Here is a 12796-nt window from a genome sequence, read left to right on the forward strand (position 1 = left end):
GGCGGCGAGTGGCATGATAGAGCCGACAACTTGTGAAACCACCCGGCCCTATGGCATTTTCGATATACTCGGTTAGTTTTGTGGGGTTCATTATCGAACCCCAATGGTTTTAGCTTGTATTTATATTATTTATTAACATACAGGCCTATTTGTTTGTGATATTTCAAGCGTTTTAAAATTTCAAAATAATCCCATTCAATTACACGGTTGACGATGGAAATCTACTGAATTTAGAGAATGCACGGCGCATACCACCTGTGTATGAATCTGTATAAATGTGACACAATCTTGTCCATGGAGGCCAAAAGCGTGGCAGCAAATTTGAAATTGAGATAAGGAAAAAATATGGAGTAAAAAACAAGTTATGATAATTATATGTAAGAAAATAGATAACTTTAATAGAACCAAGTAAGTTAGTCTGAGGTGCTCTGACGAAAACACTCCAATCGGCCATGCAATCTATGTTTTTAATAGTACCGTAGTAATAGTGTAGTAGGCCAGCGGGGCAATGGAACCGTTACGTGAATGAGCCAGTGGGGCAACGGAACCACTACATGCAGGTACCGTAAGTTGATGATTGGTGTGTTTGTGTTGTGTGGGAGGGAGAGGGGCTATTAGATTTTCACATTGTGATCTTTTCAGTCACTGTATCTGTTTGTTAAAACTAATAGAGGTTATCCGTGTTCTATAAGCTGCATATCCTACCAGCGACTCCTATACTTTAGGACTTTCAAAAGAAGTCACCTGCATGTGCAACCATGACTATTTCAAAATAGCCCGCCAAAGTCATGCAGGTAACTCCGAGGTCGTGCATTGAATTAGTTTGAATGAGGAATACTACGGGAACCAGCGCCTTTTGTTAGAAGTCACGCATGAGTAAAGTGGATAACCTCTATTCAAACAAAAAAGATAACTTGGTATGGTCAGTCAGTCAGTCAGTCAGTCAGTCAGTCAGTAAGAAAGAAAGAAAGTTTGTGATATTTCAAGCGTTTTAAAATTTCAAAATAATCCCATTCAATTACACGGTTGACGATGGAAATCTACTGAATTTAGAGAATGCACGGCGCATACCACCTGTGTATGAATCTGTATAAATGTGACACAATCTTGTCCATGGAGGCCAAAAGCGTGGCAGCAAATTTGAAATTGAGATAAGGAAAAAATATGGAGTAAAAAACAAGTTATGATAATTATATGTAAGAAAATAGGTAACTTTAATAGAACCAAGTAAGTTAGTCTGAGGTGCTCTGACGAAAACACTCCAATCGGCCATGCAATCTATGTTTTTAATAGTACCGTAGTAATAGTGTAGTAGGCCAGCGGGGCAATGGAACCGTTACGTGAATGAGCCAGTGGGGCAACGGAACCACTACATGAACGAGCTACAAATAGTACAACTAAGCATGCTGGACCTTTGGTACCAGTTTTCAGTATTATGACAGCCAAACATTTGTATAGGAAATCAATTTTCAAAAATGCCTCCTTTGACCTTTGGCCTCCAATGGACCAGATCACAGCGGCGGTGGAACAATTTTGAAAGTGGGGTGGGCAGTAGACTATGCCATAGTCGAATTTTATTAAAAATATGTTATTATTAGTCATGATGAACCCATTTCGTTGAACTCAAAATTATACTGATGTTTATTAAAATATTCAATAGTAAAATGGTCATAAAGAGTTTAAAATATCAGATGATTAGTGACAATAAAAGTAATTGAATGCAACATTATCTTGCATAATTATAATGGCTCACTTTAATACTGAACAATTATGATTTTGGAATCGACCAGTTTATTGATAGCGAACCCAAAAAATCCGACTATGGTATTTTGAATTTTAAGCAGAACTTTACCCCGGGACTTTGCTCTCTAAAAACACACTGTCAAGCATACTTGTTTATCAGTCCATTAACCACAATTACTAAGCATGGTATAGTACAAGACGCGCTAGAATAGATGTTTGATGAGAGATTAACTTTCGCGTCAACACAAAAGCGCCGCAAATACCACAGATAGTTGTGTACGGTGTAGTTAATGGTAATGGCGCGGGCCCGGAAGATTTAAACCATAGCGAGATATATGCGACCAATCACAAGGCAGATCCATTTAAAGATGCATTACATCATGGCCAATTTTAGTTAGGCCAGAAATTGGCCTAACTCTCCATAGAGTCCTGTGTTAAAAATCTTAACCGAAGGCAAAGTCAGTAGTCCACTTGGGAAGTTAACAAACAGAGGGAGTGCGGTGACTGAAAAGATCAGAACTATACAGATGTGAAAATCTATCAGTTGCACACAAATCAATATAAAACAGAGTTTTATGCTTAAATGTAATAGCCAGAGTATGCAAAATGGGCAAGTGGACTACGGAGAAGTCTAGGTGGGCAGTCACGGTGATCTAAAAAATCTAAATAAGGGGCTGGCATTTTCTTCGAAAGGGGGGGGATCCCAAAAATACAGGGGGAGGTCATAGAATTTTCAGACCCAAAATAGGGGGGTTATAATTTTGTTAACACCCAAAATAAGGGGGTTATAGAATTATTAAAAATTATTATCAATTATCAAATTATCAAAATTTTCGCACACTGCGCGCGCGTTCTTTAACTTCACAATCGAAATGTGAGTACAATCTATGCAAAATTTTTACGCGCTCCACGCACTTTCTTGAGTTTTGGCGCGCTCCGCGCCTTAGTTCCAGCAATGAATAATTTGTGGAAGGTGGAAGGGGGGTCATAAAAATTTTCAACCCAAGATAGGGGGGTCGTAAAAAAATTTCGCCGAATTTTGCGATGCATTGCTCGTCGCTTTTGCATTTATACTTATCACAGCGATAGCGATTGCAGACAACAATTAAATATTCTAAATGCCACAAAATACGTTTTTAAAACATCAGTTGCTGTCAATAATTATTGCTTTGAATTAATTCATCACCAAAAGTTAATAATCGAGAAAGGTAAATCAATTAGCAAAATAATAGATCCAGTTGGTTGTATATGATTGGTTGACGCATTCACATGTCTTGAGCGATATCGCTGGGAAGTTGGGATCGCTGGAATTTCTTCAACTTGCAAAAGCGACATCGTTTTTGCCTCCGCGATTTGAATCGATTGATCGGATCGACGCTCTGGAAATGTAATTAAGTAGGTATGCTAGGTGAATTCAAATTTGCCATCAAACTGCATCATTTTATATATCAAATTAAAGCCCTTGAGTAAACAAAGCCAAAACTGAAAACCTTTTTTTCATAGCACTTTCTGTAGCAAAGTTACATCTTGTCAAAGATTGACTTTCATCAAAAAGATTCAGCTAGCAAAATTCCCCAAAAGCGGCATTTCGGGGTGTTTCTAGATCTTAGTCTCATGGCGATAGCAGCTTTTTTAATGGAACTGCTATCAAAATCCTCTAAAATTCCATGTGCGACTTGATTATCACCATAAAAATAATATATTTGGGTCAAGTGAAGTATAGAAAACATATTTATGTAGGTTTCCTTCACCCACCTATTCTCGAAAAAAAATTCAAATTTCTATGTAAATATGCATTGTGTTGGGGCCCCGGTCTCGGCGAATTCGCTGACTAGTAAATGTGTTAACTAAGGTTTGCCTAGGTTACCTAAATTAAGTAAACATTATGAGCATGTGTGAGAATCGCTTTTCTGCAAAAGCGATCGAGTATAAATTCAGCTTTAGATCTACTAGTACTATCTAAAAACATCACCGAAATGCTGTTTTGTTAGAATAGCTGAATCTTTTTGATGAAAATCAATCCTTGACAAGATGTAACTTTGCTACGGAAAGTGTAGCTCGTTCACGTAGCGTTTTCGTTGTCCCACTGGCCTACTAATAACGTAGATTGCCTGGCGATCGGAGTGTTATCGTCAGAGCACCTCGGACTACGGAAAGTGCTATGACAAAAAGGTTTTCAGTTTTGGCTTTCTTTACTCAAGGGCTTTAATTTGATATGTAAAATGATGCAGCTTGATGGCAAATTTGAATTCACCTTTTTCTACCGTCTAATCATTTAATATGTGACGTGTGTACGGGTGTAAGCTTAACTAATAAAAAAAAGTATCTAGTAAAAAACAGCTCTAGTTTTGTGTGCTTATCGTCACACTGACCGTCAACCATTGTGTGCAAAACTGGGGAAAGGAATATAAACTATGAGATGTAGTGTAAAAACATAATGTAAAACATAAACATACTTCCCTTCCGCAGCTCAGTTTCTGTCTACCTGGTAAATCTCAGCTGTTTCTCAAAATATCATGTGACTGAGCTGGGTCAGGTCAGGTCAACAGGTATGCTCATTAAATTTTACGTGAGTTGCGTACAGTGTACATGCACCCTCATGTGCAGGTACCGTAAGTTGATGATTGGTGTGTTTGTGTTGTGTGGGAGGGAGAGGTATGGCAAGCCACATCGTTCATAAATGCGAGTTTTGCCCGCTATACTGGTCGAGGAGCCCGCTATACTGGTCGAGCAGCACGCTATACTGGTCGAGCAGCACGCTATACTGGTCGAGGAGCACGCTATACTGGTCGAGCAGCACGCTATACTGGTCGAGAAGCACGCTATACTGGTCGAGTTTCACCACGCCGAACGGCGAGTTTTCACCACGCAGAACGGCGAGTTTTTCTGACGTCGATCTAAAATACTTATAGTTCACGAAAAAATACTACATGTAGGATTATAATAATGTTTAAAAACAATTTTGCAATAATGAAGGCTTTTACAACCCACTGTTTTTGGCTCCAAAGTTGGACTCACTAGCTTACTGAAAATTGGTCGCTCTATGAAAAATGACAGGCCCAGGTGTTGCCCTTTGAAAATGTGACTGAAGTTCTGTTTAATGTGTAAAATGGAAAATAAATTGGAAATATCATAAATGAAATTAAAGGAAAATTGTGCTGTGTTTTATTTTAAAGGTTCTGATCTCTTTTCTTTTTTGTATTAGGCCTTTATATAAATTAACGTAAAAAATGTTCCCGCTCTTTTCTAGTTACCGGTATTCCTCTTATCATTCTTGACCAGATAGCTCGTGATTTTTATTTATGTGGCCCTTTAAGTATTTCTTTATTTTGGTTTAGGCCTATATAACATAATATCATCATAATACATTTCACTTTTTTATGATTTTTCATCCTCTCTGATATGGTCTAAATGTTTATTACACAATAAAAAGTGCTTGTCAGGAATGTGCTTTGAATTATTGAAGGAAAACAATTTTTTGGGAAAACTGGATTTTTCTTTTTGGAAAAGAAAAATAGACTCTTAATTATTGAATTAAAAAACATAGGCGTAATAGGCCTACATATAGGCCTATTATGGGTCGGCCCTGCACATTAGGATCGGTCGGTGGAGTAGGCCCTACAAGTAGCCTACAACCAAACATTTGTTTGTGGTCTTTGAATGCGGCTTTCCTTGTAATGCTGCAGTACTATCCGGGGAAATAAAATAAGAAAATGTATGAGACTAAAACCCATTGAGACTAAAACCATGGGCGGCACATCCTCGTATACATGTGAATACCCGGGGGGGGGGGGGGTGTTTAAAGGGCAAAAGAGTGCGCACGAAAAAATGAACAAATTTCAGAGAATACCGGTTGACACTTAACCCGATCTTCAATAAATAACATTAATAAATAACCTGACTGATTGAATTTGCAACTAACATTGAATTTAAGACATTTCTGGTTGTGTATGATTTGATTTTCCGTTTACGTACCGGTATAGAGCGACCAATTTTCAGTAAGCTATGGAGTCCAACTTTGGCGCCAAAAACAGTTGTTACAATCAGGAAAGTGTTCGTGTTCCTGTTACAATATTGCAGACAAGTTTACCAAAATTGTGATTAAACATTATTATAATCCTACATGTAGTATTTTTTCGTGAACTATAAGTATTTTAGATCGACGTCAAAAAACTCGCCGTTCGGCGTGGTGAACACTCGCCGTTCGGCGTGGTGAAAACTCGCCGTTCGGCGTGGTGAAACTCGCCGTTCGGCGTGGTGAAACTCGACCAGTATAGCGTGCTTCTCGACCAGTATAGCGTGCTGCTCGACCAGTATAGCGTGCTCCTCGACCAGCATAGCGTGCTCCTCGACCAGTATAGCGTGCTGCTCGACCAGTATAGCGGGCTCCTCGACCAGTATAGCGGGCAAAACTCGCATTTATGAACGATGTGGCTTGCCATAGAGAGGGGCTATTAGATTTTCACATTGTGATCTTTTCAGTCACTGTATCTGTTTGTTAAAACTAATAGAGGTTATCCGTGTTCTATAAGCATGATAAGCTGCATATCCTACCAGCGACTCCTATACTTTAGGACTTTCAAAAGAAGTCACCTGCATGTGCAACCATGACTATTTCAAAATAGCCCGCCAAAGTCATGCAGGTAACTCCGAGGTCGTGCATTGAATTAGTTTGAATGAGGAATACTACGGGAACCAGCGCCTTTTGTTAGAAGTCACGCATGAGTAAAGTGGATAACCTCTATTCAAACAAAAAAGATAACTTGGTATGGTCAGTCAGTCAGTCAGTCAGTCAGTCAGTCAGTAAGAAAGAAAGAAAGAAAGAAAGAAAGAAAGAAAGAAAGAAAGAAAGAAAGAAAGAAAGAAAGAAAGAAAGAAAGAAAGAAAGAAAGAAAGAAAGAAAGAAAAGAAAGAAAAGGGGAAAATTATTTATTCCCAAATATTTAAAAGTCTTTGCTGCGAATTAGGAGAAATTGAGAGATAATATATTTCATTTACCATAAAAAAAAATTAAAAAAGAACGCTGTTTACAAGCCTGATAGCGGAAAATCATGATGAAATCATGCAATTTAGCCAAAGTTCGTCGGCTGTATTCCATATAGGCCCTAGGCCTAGTGGCGTATAGTGGGGCACCGCGAATAAACAACTTTTCGAGAAAATCGGGTTTGAAGAAATGCCAATTTAAAATCGAGTTGTGTAAATTAGACATTCATCATATTTTGTAAATGATGTGACGTATCTGTAGTAAACTAAATAGATTTAATTTTTATATATTTTTCCAAAGAAATAAGGGAGTGTTCATTAATACTTTGGTAGGGGGCTGGTCTACCTCAACTTTTTCGCTCAAAACTTTTTGACCCCCTCTTTGACAGACAAAACTTTTTGACCCCCCCCATTATTGTATAACAAACATACTTAATAGTGTTGTTTCCAGTGGTGTGGTATCTGGGTCACATGTCATTGAGGGAGGCAAATGTTTGAAACATTCCCGGGATAACCGGTGGGACAATTGCGCATGAAATACAAAGCACAAGGAAATTTTCATTTTATACTTAATTTAGATTTGTCCCAAATCAGGGTGTTTATCTGATTTTACAGGGGATAAATGAAATAGAGGATTTATTTGGAGGTTCATAGGCACATCAGCATAATTTGGATATGTGGCTATTATGATAGTACAAATGCGTGTGAACCACGCAAAAAATTTGTCCATATTGAAGCTTGAATGATCAAATAGGGCCTATTGTTAAAATTGGAACTAATTTATGCAAAAAGCTAAAATGGTCAAATATAAGATTAATTTGGTCACGCAAATGTACACAGGTATCAGTTTTGGCCCTCAAAGACCGTGGTACCTGTGCCTGTGCCCACTCTGCCCTATGGTAAATCTACCCATGGGCCTATGTGTACAAAATAATTTTGCAATGAGAAATAGTAAACTGAAGTGTGCAGTTTATGTGCAAAGAAATCCAATTTATTTGCAATATTTTCTTGAGTTGTATTTTAATCAGATTGGTACATAATCATATTTGTAGCCTACTTTGAAGAGATATAAAATTTTATGATAAAAAGTGCCAGTATTTCTTAGACCAACCCAGATGTTGCTGATCATCTTTAATGTTATATTAGTGCCATCATTTTTTTCAAACAAAAGCACTGAAAACCAAAACTTGCCCATATTAAAAGTGATATAAAGGGTCTGAATGCGCGCGAAGCGCAAAAATTTTGGGTTTTGAAGAGGAAAACTTTTTGGCCCCCCCCCTTTCCTACCACCTAAAACTTTTGGGCCCCCCTCTTTTTAGGTCCAAAACTTTTTTGGCCCCCCTCCCTTTTTACCAGCCCCCCCCCACCAAAGTATTTCTGAACACTCCCTAAATACATAACCTAATATTGCTGGCAAACTGAAAACAATAAGTGCAAAACTATACGTCACTATGGAAAACACGCAAAACGCAATACCCTAACCTAGCGTTAACCTTACGCCACCTCGATCGCCGTGTAATCCCTATTGCGTTACCTTTCGTCGGTTGCATTCCATAGGGGCGTATAGGTCCGATACGTCACTATGACATGTAGCGAGGTGTACGCCACTATGACATACAATGTTTTTCATTTTTGCCGATATTTCTTAATTATAAAATGTGTATAAAAAGAGGCGTTATATAGGCCTATAGACGATATCGCCACTATGGAAAACATAAAATTTCACTGGCTATACGCCACATTTAATTAATTAATTACTAATAAATTAGCTAATTTTGACAGATGAGACTTACGCCACATTTAATTAATTAATTACTAATAAATTAGCTAATTTTGACAGATGAGACTTAGAAAAATGAAAGAGAACATCATTAAAAATATATGTGCCAATTTTTAAAAAAAATGACCTAAAATCACTATACGCCACTATGGAATACAGCCGACGAATTGGGGCCTATTTAGTATGGTGTCCCACTAAATCCACTTGGGGTAGGTAGGACAGTGGATCTTGAAATTAATTTTTGATACAAAAAATTACTAAGTTAAATTGCATATAATGCCGCCAACAAGCTCAACCATGAGTATCCAATAATATCCTTTTAAGGATATTATTGGATATTACTTAAAAGTGTCTGACTTACCCCATCTTACCCTATAGCTCTGGAACGACAAGTCAGCGGTGGTGGTGGACAAAGATGTTTTACTTTATGGTGGTGATGGGTCAAACTATAATTTTCTGAATCCTTATGATCAGAGGAACATTTTGGTATGGGCTTTAAATAAATGGAGCAATTTTGAATTTTGACCCCTGTATAAACTTTGATCTTGGAAAACTTAAATTAAATAGGGGTACCGGTGACAATACTACCCCTCATAAAAGTCTCATTTTGTACCACCAACAGAATAATAATCAGTGAAGAAATAGGCCTACACTTTTAAAACTGGCAAAACCATCTAACCCGATAAAATAATATAGTTTTCAGCCCGACTATTAGTATGTTGCAAAATATTGAGCATTCAAATGAAGGAAAACAACATTAAATGCCCGTTCAGTGATCCAATCAAAAGTGTGAAAAAATTAAAATTAACATTTCTTATTTAGGTATTTTTGAAATGAAACATTTGGCACGAGGAAAACAGCAATATTGGCAAAGAGTTGAAGCCCCATTTACATCCAAATGCATGAAAGACAGCAGTGGTCTTTGATGCACATTATTGGGCATCCAGATACAGGAAAAACAACCTAGCTGTCGTTCCTAATGAGCAACCAGGGGCAGGAAAAACAGCATTAGTTTTGAATATCATTGTGCATCCAAACTCTGGAAAAACAGCGTTGGTTTAATGATGCTGATAAATATCAAAAATATCAATTTTTAATAATTTGCCATAAATTTGTATTATATTATTTGATAACAGAAGGACATACCGCACAGCGACATCGCCCCGATATCGACGGCAGAAAATGCCATGGTAGGTTGAATCCACAGCCACGCATGGCCATCGTGTTCCCACCTGTTTAATAGTTTTGAAATGCATAAGCTTGCATAGTAGGCTGAAGGACATCCGACTAAGGCTAATGACATTAGCCTGTGACTGACCTCTGTACGGTCAGCGAGCATACATTCGCCATTGTCATCTGCTTAGAGAGAGCGCACCACCAATGATTGCGCCATTGGATAACACAGGGAAATACGCACGTTTGGATGGCGTTTTGTCACTGCAAAAACGTAATATAGATAAAAAGTTTGGTATCAAATTAAAGCTTATCACGTGTAGAATATTATTCTTTAACAGAATATATTGGTGACCATCTACTTTTTTTTGCTATTTGGCCGCAAAGAAAAAACGTGCAAATTTAACCCTAAAAATCACTCAATTTTTGAAACCGGACGTTGTTCAAATTCGCGCCAAAACTTCACCTCTGAAATAAAATATTGGGATTTTTCTCAGATTCCTTCATGTAGACACTTGTCGGAAGCAAATGAGCTGAAAAAGTGCAAATTTTGACATTATCTTTAGAAAATAAAGCCGCAACAAGCTGAAATAAGCGGTGGACTATTTTAACCGAATTTCACTGGTACATAAATCGTGGAGTGATTTGGTGGTGCGCCCTCTTATAAACGTCAATAGTTATCAAAATCCAATTTTTACATTTTTAAGTAAACTAGAGACAGTTTCTAGTCATTTCCCAAGATTTCATCCTCTACGACTTTCCGTTCAGAAGAAATGGTGCTCTAAATATCAGTTCCGAATCACCAAAAGACCCAAATTTCAACGTGTTTATCAGCATGCAGAAGTTTGAAGAGGTTGGATATAAAATTGAATGTTTTATGCAAAAAGATACTCTTTAATTTTAATTTTTTAATTGTGAAAAGTACTTTTATGTGTGTACAAATATTTTAATACCTTAAATATAGGCCTATTTATATAATTGAGTCAAATTACCCCCCCCTCTCGTTCTCTGTCTTCAAACTAGGCCTACTGATTTTGGCATTTTAAGCAAAAATACAAGTTTTATACGTTATTCTGATTTGGTATAAATTTTATAGCAAAAGCGCTCATATAAGTAGATTTTTGATGCTTTTCTTAACGTCAGAGACCTGTATTTTTGGATTTTTTTAAAACATTATTGCTAAAACTAATCACAAATGTTATTTCAAGCATTTGCGAATGAAATAAAATGATTTATTAAGACTTCCGCCCTTATTCTATGTTTTTTTTGTAAAAATGCGCGTACATAGCAACACACTTTAAAAGCCGCACGTCAATAGTTATCAAAATCCAATTTTTTACATTTTTAAGTAAACTAGAGACAGTTTCTAGTCATTTCCCAAGATTTCATCCCTCTACGACTTTCCGTTCAGAAGAAATGGTGCTCTAAATATCAGTTCCGAATCACCAAAAGACCCAAATTTCAACGTGTTTATCAGCATGCAGAAGTTTGAAGAGGTTGGATATAAAATTGAATGTTTTATGCAAAAAGATACTCTTTAATTTTAATTTTTTTAATTGTGAAAAGTACTTTATGTGTGTACAAATATTTTTAATACCTTAAATATAGGCCTATTTATATAATTGAGTCAAATTACCCCCCCCCCCCTCTCGTTCTCTGTCTTCAAACTAGGCCTACTGATTTTGGCATTTTAAGCAAAAATACAAGTTTTATACGTTATTCTGATTTGGTATAAATTTTATAGCAAAAGCGCTCATATAAGTAGATTTTTGATGCTTTTCTTAACGTCAGAGACCTGTATTTTTGGATAAATACAATACATTATTGCTAAAACTAATCACAAATGTTATTTCAAGCATTTGCGAATGAAATAAAATGATTTATTAAGACTTCCGCCCTTATTCTATGTTTTTTTGTAAAAATGCGCGTACATAGCAACACACTTTAAAAGCCGCTTATAAGAGAGCGCACCACCAATGATTGCGCCATTGGATAACACAGGGAAATACGCACGTTTGGATGGCGTTTTGTCACTGCAAAAACGTAATATAGATAAAAAGTTTGGTATCAAATTAAAGCTTATCACGTGTAGAATATTATTCTTTTAACAGAATATATTGGTGACCATCTACTTTTTTGCTATTTGGCCGCAAAGAAAAAACGTGCAAATTTAACCCTAAAAAATCACTCAATTTTTGAAACCGGACGTTGTTCAAATTCGCGCCAAAACTTCACCTCTGAAATAAAATATTGGGATTTTTTCTCAGATTCCTTCATGTAGACACTTGTCGGAAGCAAATGAGCTGAAAAAGTGCAAATTTTGACATTATCTTTAGAAAATAAAGCCGCAACAAGCTGAAATAAGCGGTGGACTATTTTAACCGAATTTCACTGGTACATAAATCGTGGAGTGATTTGGTGGTGCGCCCTCTTAGACTGTCTCTACGATAGTCTCCTACACAGCCAGTTTGTGTCAGTCGCCGTCTGACACTCGTCGATCCTGTATGTTCGTGATAGCCACATAGAGTCTTGCCCGAGACTACCTCCACGAGGGTCTACGCTGCGCTATTTAAAATCTTGAATTTTGGTCACTTTTTCAGCTCAAGACACAAGCTACTCTCTCAAAGCGCAAACTAACGACTATCATATCTGTTCAAAATATATATTCAAGTGCAAGGAACCACATCTGGTTTCTTTATACGAAATCATTTACGGGAGATATTCATCATTTTCCACCCCGGTATCCAAAGATTTATCGTCTGAATATCAATCGTGCATAGCACATTTACGTGTATCGATCCCGTGTATTCATTTCAGTGTCTCTGGTTGTATAATGTAATTATTAACCGGGCGATGTCGGTGTGTACCGTACGTATCCTCATTCGTGATTCAGAATGCAATTCGAGGTCTATAATGTACTCTCATGTCCCAGAAAAATGCAGTCAAACGTTGCTATCCGACTTCCCTTAAAGGCTCTTAAACATGTCCGTGGATAATAATAATAATAATAATAATAATAATAATAATAATAATAATAAGACATTTATTAAGAGCGCACTATTGCACACGAAGCGGCCTCTAGGCGCCGAAATACATAATACAGCATTTATAAAAACT

The sequence above is a fragment of the Amphiura filiformis genome, chromosome 9 (assembly GCF_039555335.1).
Source record: "Amphiura filiformis chromosome 9, Afil_fr2py, whole genome shotgun sequence".
Classification (NCBI taxonomy): Eukaryota; Metazoa; Echinodermata; class Ophiuroidea; order Amphilepidida; family Amphiuridae; genus Amphiura; species Amphiura filiformis.